Here is a 10,564-nt window from a genome sequence, read left to right on the forward strand (position 1 = left end):
TATTATTAATTACTCGATATTCAAAATCTGTCTGGCCAAGAAGTAGCTAGCGCTCGCCCATTATCTCGAATACCTGGTGCAATAAATACAATACTATATCAGATTTTCTGGGAATTTTCACAGTGTTTTCCTGTTTCCGACGAGCAGCATTTATTTTTTTAGACGATTCAGCGAGAGATATCTCTTCATATTTTTGTCACGTTTGCCAAACAGAGGCTATTGGATCGGGTATTTCAAATAGTAACAGTGTTAGCTGCAGAGGGTCACGTGACACCACTCCAACAACATGCCGCCGAACCGATCAACAAATCTAAACACAACTCTATAAGATCTCGACAGGAAGATACCGTTTATCTGGGAGAAGTCTGCATCGGACGTGATGGGGTAAAATGCCAATGAAAGTGACACATGATCGCAATTTACACGTGTTATTGGTGGCGGGTGATCGATGATAGGTGACATCCCAAAATGAATGTACAGACGAAAATCGAATCATATACCCAGAGTTATGCCATCATGTTTTTATACAAAAAAACTTCCTACGCCTAATATACCATGAAATTGTTTGATTTCGGTAAAAATAAAAATTGCTTCGATTACAAGATAACTTTGTCTGTTTTGAAGACAATTTACTACATAATTGCAGCGATCAGCATGTTAATTTCCTCTGAGCCATTGATAATATTAGTTTAGATGTCCGTGTTCGCGACAGGCGATATTTACCCTGATACAAACTGGCACATGACAACCCGGATAACAATTCTCCAGGAATAATGTAGTTTTCTGTCTGCGATGTCCGAAACTAAAGCTCCTAGTCACGGTGTTATTTTGGAAATACCCTTTTTATACAAGATTCGCATCTCCTTATTGTATCCAATTCCACATTGAGTTTTCTCCGTACGGTGTACAACAAGCTAGATATTTAAAACACTTAACGGAAAATTATAGCGCCGAATTGTGTTCGGCATGGGTCCGTTTTAGGGCAACGACTCGTGTAAAAAATAGTGTTTATTTGCATGAGATTCGAATGCCCTCCGCGACACGGTGGCGACCACCGCCCTTAATCCAGCAATCATGATCATTACAGTGCATGAGACTGTCAATACATGAGAACGGCCAATTTGCAAGTACCGCTGATCCGAGTAGACTATTTCCACAACAAAAGCAAAAAAAATATGAAATACGATTCATATAAACTACAATGTATTTATTATTAGTTCGAATGACAACTCTTATCATAGTATAGCACAATACTCTTGACACTGGCATAAACCATGGCTGACCTTTGACCTTACTGGAAAGTTTCTTTATGTCCATGTAGGTACAGTTTCAAAGCAGAAAGTACTACGTATACTTTGCAAAAAAAGAGACTGTATAGTTAGTTTCGCATAATCCAGCATATGATGGGCCCTGGGGGACAAAGGTACAACATACAAACTCATCAAATATTCATTTTTCACGATATTGTCTCCGGTAATATTTTGCTAACTTGTTTTTCTGCGTTTCTTTCATCCTGTGGCCACTTTATTTAGACCCAAAGATGCTGAGACTGACCCGAGCCTTTATGCGCCAAGCTGCCGATTAGCGGGATCGAGAGGAAAGGTGACAGTAGTTTTCAGCAATGCTGGGAAAATCATTTAAGGATGAAATCCACAATTAGGAAGTGATTATCCGAATGTAAGTGACGTATTGTTCGTCAATTGAGAACATTTGTACCGTTCTTTGTTGATTGGTGAAACTATTAGGGTAGGGGCAGGGCGCTCCCTTGGTGCATGTCTCCAGGGCCCTTCGCACATCAATGGACGCTACAAATTGGATTATCTTATGAAGAGACAATCTTTATACACGTTCACATATTACGCATTTTATCCCAAACCACAAAACGTATAGATGAGACTGATGTTTGGGAGTCCGCGTCTGTCCCTTCTCGCCACTGCCATCCCCATCTCTCACCCTGTCTCTACGCCTCCCCCACATCTCCGTCTCTTCCACTGTCTCCATCCACCTTCAAGTTATCTGAACGAAACTAAGGACGATACAATTATCGCGTGTTGGTGCTGGTGCAAGCAACTCACACGTTTACATGACAACACCGACAGTCTCTTTACGTCAGTCGTAATGCGCCTAAAATGATGGAATGAATTTTTAATCGAAGCTTAGAATATGATTTTTTGTTTCTCAGGAAATGAAACAGCAGGCAGTGTTCAGTTTATTACTACAAATTCAATATAAAAGTTAAATACATCATGAAAGATAAAATCTGTCACAATTCTTCTGGGACTCACTTTTTTCCATGAAGGCATTGTGGGTAGTAATATGTAACAACAAAAGAACTCTCACGCTGCCTCTGTAAGTTTCACACATATACTCGACGGGTAAGTTCGGTACTTTAGTTGAAAACAAAAAATGAAGTGAAATATATTTTTTTTGTTATTATGCCTCTGTATTATCATTTGATATTTATATTAATACGAATCAACATCTCTGTGCAAGATTGGGATTTTATTCTATGCTCTTCACTGCACAGCGCCGTACGTACTCATAGGAGGCTTTATTTGCGATCACAACGAATATTTATACCTCACTGCATGTTACGACCGGAGAGTGGAAATGCATAATGAAAACTAGTTGCGGGAGATTTAAGGGATGAAATGAATTGAACTAAAATGTAGAATCCGTTTCAAGAAAAAAAAAATGTGCAACCTATACGGGAGATAAATGGGGATTGCTTCTACCTTGTATCGTATGAGTGATTTCACTGATATAGGTAATTCGGATATCCAATGATCTGTACGATGACAGTCGTAATCAGATTAGTCTAACTGGCTTGGAATTCTCACCGATGTACTTAACTCTTAACAATCATCGAATACTTGGGGATGAAATTTCTATTACCGGCGACGGACCCAGTGGACCCGACTTTGATTGAGTAGTAGAGATTATCGCAGCCAACCCCCTTCCTTATACACTGGTCGATGTCAGCCACGTACGATTTAAGTGAATGAGCTGACGAGCAATTATTAAATTTGGAGATTGAGACATTCATCATTATAGAGCTTTATTCTCACGTGGTCGTTTTGCAGCCGTTAGTGCTGATTGAATTAAGTCTCGATCACTGTACAAACTGTTTGTCACTGTTTGTCGGTTACCTCTGCCTTAACAAGGTAATTTCCCTTCATCTAAAGCCAATTCACATCAATAGCTCGTACACGCATTGCTCAAATATTTGCCATTAGCTTCATAATATTGCTCCACGCACCTAACCATTATTGAGTTGGCTCCCCTAGTAACAACAACTGTTTTCTTTCTTTCCAATAATTAGGGTACTAATTCCTTTTGATTCCTGTCACTAAATAGATTTCTAGTACTCGATTAAAATTTTTCTAATAACTTGGACTTCGCCATGTTATATATGTAATAGCTTCCCAAGTCAATTACTCGCATATTTGCTGCATCATTGTCAGTGCGCCGTCGTCGGCACAAAGTGAATGATCATCGACTGTAGCCGGGGAGCTTAGGATGGAATTCTACCTATACTGTATTAACCATTGCAAGTATGTGACATATAACACCTAATAACCAGACATTGCTTTTTAACAAAAGACTTCGAATGATAAATCTTTTTTTTTCATCAGAAACAGTACATATAATAGATTCTGCTCACTATAATGTCTTCATCACCTGTCTAACGTTGTGTAAAAATGCGGAAACATATTTAGAAAGTTTCTACATATGTAGGTAGCACTAATGTAATGTTTAGTTTATTTTGTAAAAGCAAAGTTTTTTGTTCATACGTCTATTGCACAATTATCATACCACAAATATTATAATAAAACGAAAATACGTAAAATTCTACGATTCCAATATGAATTCTACGATTCCCAATATGAACTCTACGATTCCCAATATGAATTCTACGGTTCCCAATATGAATTCTACGGTTCCCAATATGAATTCTACGATTCCCAATATGAATTCTACGATTCCCAATATGAATTCTACGGTTCCCAATATGAATTCTACGATTCCCAATATGAATTCTACGATTCCCAATATGAATTCTACGATTCCCAATATGAATTCTACGGTTCCCAATATGAATTCTACGATTCCCAATATGAATTCTACGATTCCCAATATGAATTCTACGGTTCCCAATATGAATTCTACGATTCCCAATATGAACTATACGGTTCCCAATATGAATTCTACGGTTCCCAATATGAATTCTACGGTTCCCAATATGAATTCTACGGTTCCCAATATGAATTCTACGATTCCCAATATGAATTCTACGGTTCCCAATATGAATTCTACGGTTCCCAATATGAATTCTACGGTTCCCAATATGAATTCTACGATTCCCAATATGAATTCTACGATTCCCAATATGAATTCTACGATTCCCAATATGAATTCTACGGTTCCCAATATGAATTCTACGGTTCCCAATATGAATTCTACGATTCCCAATATGAATTCTACGATTCCCAATATGAATTCTACGGTTCCCAATATGAATTCTACGATTCCCAATATGCATTCTACGGTTCCCAATATGAATTCTACGGTTCCCAATATGAATTCTACGGTTCCCAATATGAATTCTACGGTTCCCAATATGAATTCTACGATTCCCAATATGAATTCTACGGTTTACAATATGAATTCTACGGTTCCCAATATGAATTCTACGATTCCCAATATGAATTCTACGGTTCCCAATATGAATTCTACGATTCCCAATATGAATTCTACGGTTTACAATATGAACTCTACGGTTCCCAATATAAATTCTACGATTCCCAATATGAATTCTACGATTCCCAATATGAATTCTACGGTTCCCAATATGAATTCTACGATTCCCAATATGAATTCTACGATTCCCAATATGAATTCTACGGTTTACAATATGAATTCTATGATTTCTAATATGAATTCTACGATTCCCAATATGAATTCTACGATTCCCAATATGAATTCTACGATTCCCAATATGAATTCCACGATTCCCAATATGAATTCTACGATTCCCAATATGAATTCTACGATTCCCAATATGAATTCCACGATTCCCAATATGAATTATACGATTCCCAATATGAATTCTACGATTCCCAATATGAATTCTACGATTCCCAATATGAATTCTACGATTCCCAATATGAATTCCACGATTCCCAATATGAATTATACGATTCCCAATATGAATTCTACGATTCCCAATATGAATTCTACGATTCCCAATATGAATTCTGCGATTCCCAATATGAATTCTACGATTCCCAATATGAATTCTACGGTTCCCAATATGAATTCTACGGTTCCCAATATGAATTCTACGGTTCCCAATATGAATTCTACGATTCCCAATATGAATTCTACGATTCCCAATATGAATTCTACGGTTCCCAATATGAATTCTACGGTTCCCAATATGAATTCTACGGTTCCCAATATGAATTCTACGATTCCCAATATGAATTCTACGGTTCCCAATATGAATTCTACGGTTCCCAATATGAATTCTACGGTTCCCAATATGAATTCTACGATTCCCAATATGAATTCTACGATTCCCAATATGAATTCTACGATTCCCAATATGAATTCTACGATTCCCAATATGAATTCTACGATTCCCAATATGAATTCTACGGTTCCCAATATGAATTCTACGATTCCCAATATGAATTCTACGGTTCCCAATATGAATTCTACGGTTCCCAATATGAATTCTACGGTTCCCAATATGAATTCTACGGTTCCCAATATGAATTCTACGATTCCCAATATAAATTCTACGATTCCCAATATGAACTATACGGTTCCCAATATGAATTCTACGATTCCCAATATGAATTATACGATTCCCAATATGAATTATACGATTCCTAATATGAATTCTACGATTCCCAATATGAATTCTACGGTTTACAATATGAATTCTACGATTCCCAATATGAATTCTACGATTCCTAATATGAATTCTACGATTCCCAATATGAATTCTACGGTTTCCAATATGAATTCCACGATTTCCAATATGAATTCTACGATTCCTAATATGAATTCTACGATTCCCAATATGAATTCTACGATTCCCAATATGAATTCTACGATTCCAAATATGAATTCTACGATTCCCAATACGAATTCTACGATTCCTAATATGAATTCTACGATTCCCAATATGAATTCTACGATTCCCAATATGAATTCAACGGTTTCCAATATGAATTCTACGATTCCCAATATGAATTCTACGATTTCTAATATGAATTCTACGATTCCCAATATGAATTCTACGATTCCTAATATGAATTCTACGATTCCCAATATGAATTCTACGGTTTCCAATATGAATTCCACGATTTCCAATATGAATTCTAAGATTCCTAATATGAATTCTACGATTCCCAATATGAATTCTACGGTTCCCAATATGAATTCTACGATTCCCAATATGAATTCTACGATTCCCAATATGAATTCTACGATTCCCAATATGAATTCTACGGTTCCCAATATGAATTCTACGGTTCCCAATATGAATTCTACGATTCCCAATATAAATTCTACGATTCCCAATATGAACTATACGGTTCCCAATATGAATTCTACGATTCCCAATATGAATTCTACGATTCCCAATATGAATTATACGATTCCTAATATGAATTCTACGATTCCCAATATGAATTCTACGGTTTACAATATGAATTCTACGATTCCCAATATGAATTCTACGATTCCTAATATGAATTCTACGATTCCCAATATGAATTCTACGGTTTCCAATATGAATTCCACGATTTCCAATATGAATTCTACGATTCCTAATATGAATTCTACGATTCCCAATATGAATTCTACGATTCCAAATATGAATTCTGCGATTCCCAATACGAATTCTACGATTCCTAATATGAATTCTACGATTCCCAATATGAATTCTACGATTCCCAATATGAATTCAACGGTTTCCAATATGAATTCTACGATTCCCAATATGAATTCTACGATTTCTAATATGAATTCTACGATTCCCAATATGAATTCTACGATTCCTAATATGAATTCTACGATTCCCAATATGAATTCTACGATTCCTAATATGAATTCTACGATTCCCAATATGAATTCTACGGTTCCCAATATGAATTCTACGATTCCCAATATGAATTCTACGGTTTCCAATATGAATTCCACGATTTCCAATATGAATTCTAAGATTCCTAATATGAATTCTACGATTCCCAATATGAATTCTACGATTCCTAATATGAATTCTACGGTTTCCAATATGAATTCCACGATTTCCAATATGAATTCTAAGATTCCTAATATGAATTCTACGATTCCCAATATGAATTCTACGATTCCTAATATGAATTCTACGATTCCCAATATGAATTCTACGGTTCCCAATATGAATTCTACGATTCCCAATATGAATTCTACGATTCCCAATATGAATTCAACGGTTCCCAATATGAATTCTACGATTCCCAATATGAATTCTACGATTTCTAATATGAATTCTACAATTCCCAATATGAGTTCTACGATTCCCAATATGAATTCTACGATTCCCAATATGAATTCTACGATTCCCAATATGAATTCTACGACTCCCAATATGAATTCTGAGGTTTCCAATATGACTTCTACGATTCCCAATATGAATTCTGCGATTCCCAATATGAATTCTACGGTTCCCAATATGAATTCTACGGTTCCCAATATGAATTCTACGGTTCCAAATATGAATTCTACGGTTCCCAATATGAATTCTACGATTCCCAATATGAATTCTACGGTTTCCAATATGAATTTCACGATTTCCAATATGAATTCTACGATTCCTAATATGAATTCTACGGTTTCCAATATGAATTCCACGATTTCCAATATGAATTCTACGATTCCCAATATGAATTCTACGATTCCTAATATGAATTCTACGATTCCCAATATGAGTTCCACGATTCCCAATATGAATTCTAAGATTCCTAATATGAATTCTACGATTCCCAATATGAATTCTACGATTCCCAATATGAATTCTACGGTTCCCAATATGAATTCTAAGATTCCTAATATGAATTCTACGATTCCCAATATGAATTCTACGATTCCTAATATGAATTCTACGATTCCCAATATGAATTCTACGATTCCCAATATGAATTCTACGGTTCCCAATATGAATTCTACGATTCCCAATATGAATTCTACGATTCCCAATATGACTTCTACGATTCCCAATATGAATTCTACGATTCCCAATATGAATTCTACGATTTCTAATATGAATTCTACAATTCCCAATATGAGTTCTACGATTCCCAATATGAATTCTACGATTCCCAATATGAATTCTACGATTCCCAATATGAATTCTACGACTCCCAATATGAATTCTGAGGTTTCCAATATGACTTCTACGATTCCCAATATGAATTCTGCGATTCCCAATATGAATTCTACGGTTCCCAATATGAATTCTACGGTTCCCAATATGAATTCTACGGTTCCAAATATGAATTCTACGGTTCCCAATATGAATTCTACGATTCCCAATATGAATTCTACGATTTCCAATATGAATTTCACGATTTCCAATATGAATTCTACGATTCCTAATATGAATTCTACGGTTTCCAATATGAATTCCACGATTTCCAATATGAATTCTACGATTCCCAATATGAATTCTACGATTCCCAATATGAACTCTACGATTCCCAATATGAATTCTACGATTCCCAATATGAATTCTACGATTCCCAATATGAATTCTACGATTCCCAATATGAACTCTACGATTCCCAATATGAATTCTACGATTCCTAATATGAATTCTACGATTCCCAATATGAATTCTACGATTCCAATATGAATTCTACGATTCCCAATATGAATTCTACGATTCCTAATATGAATTCTACGATTCCCAATATGAATTCTACGATTCCCAATATGAATTCTACGACTCCCAATATGAATTCTACGACTCCCAATATGAATTCTGAGGTTTCCAATATGACTTCTACGATTCCAAATATGAATTCTACGATTCCCAATATGAATTCTAAGGTTTCCAATATGAATTATACGATTCCCAATATGAATTCTACGATTCCAAATATGAATTCTACGGTTCCCAATATGAATTCTACGGTTCCAAATATGAATTCTACGGTTTCCAATATGAATTCTACGATTCCCAATATGAATTCTACGGTTTCAAATATGAATTCTACGATTCTCAATATGAATTATACGATTCCCAATATGAATTCTACGATTCCCAATATGAATTCTACGGTTTCAAATATGAATTCTACGATTCCCAATATGAATTCTACGATTCCCAATATGAATTCTACGGTTCCCAATATGAATTCTACTGTCTCCAATATGAATTCTAAGGTTCCCAATATGAATTCTACTGTCTGCAATATGAATTCTACGATTTCAAACATGAATTCTACTGTCTTCAATATGAATTCCACGGTTTCCAAATGAATTCTGCGATTCCCAATATAAATTCTACTGTCCCCGATATGGATTCTATGTCTCAAATATGGATTCTATGTCCCCAATATGAATTCTAAGGTTTCCAATAGGAATTCTACTGTCTCCAATATGAATTCTACGATTCCAAACATGAATTCTACTGTCTTCAATATGAATTCTACGATTTCGAATATGAATTGTACGATTCCCAATATGAACTCTAAGGTTCCCAATATTAATTCTACGTCCTAAAAATGGAATATACAGTTTCTACTATGGATTCTTCGGTCCAATAAGGATTATCTCCCAAATATGGAATCTGCAATTCCTAATATGGATTCTTCGGTCCCAATATAAATTATAGTGTCCCAAACTTGAATATGGAATCCACAGTTCCTCATATGAATTCTTTGGATGGATTCTTCGGTCCCAATATGGAATCTACAGTCTTCAATATATATGTTACGATTTCCCGTATAGACGATACGATTATACAATATGTATTATACGGTCAAATGGAATCTACACTCTGTAATATAGATCCTACATACAGTGTAATTATTACGCGTGTTTATTTAAAAGTGCTAATTTAACCCAATGGTGTGTCTCCTTTCACAGAACTAGGATATCGTCTATATGTATGTTCTACCTCTCTATTCATATAAGAAATAACGGAAAGCGGTGACCGGTGAATATAATATATAGAAAATGGTAGTACTAGTAACACATTTTATTTAAATAATAGATGGTTTCTATGTAAATTCATAGGTCTGCATGTAAAATATACGGTTATATAGTTCCGGTGAACTCTGTATTTTGCTGTCCTCGTACATGTTCTACGGCTCCTGTCTTTATTCGTCGGTCCATGTACATGTATTGACCTGTTATGGTCTATATTTAGTCCACGGAAAAGTGCATGAAGAGGATACTTCCCCTGAATGATTCACGCTCGGTTCCGCCCAACCATATCTGACCGTTTTTCATTCTTTCCGATTAAAACATAGATATTGATATGTATTCCCAATTGTTAACCGTT

This window comes from Saccoglossus kowalevskii, chromosome 9, assembly GCF_978046115.1.
Source record: "Saccoglossus kowalevskii chromosome 9, keSacKowa6.1, whole genome shotgun sequence".
In the NCBI taxonomy this organism is placed as follows: Eukaryota; Metazoa; Hemichordata; class Enteropneusta; family Harrimaniidae; genus Saccoglossus; species Saccoglossus kowalevskii.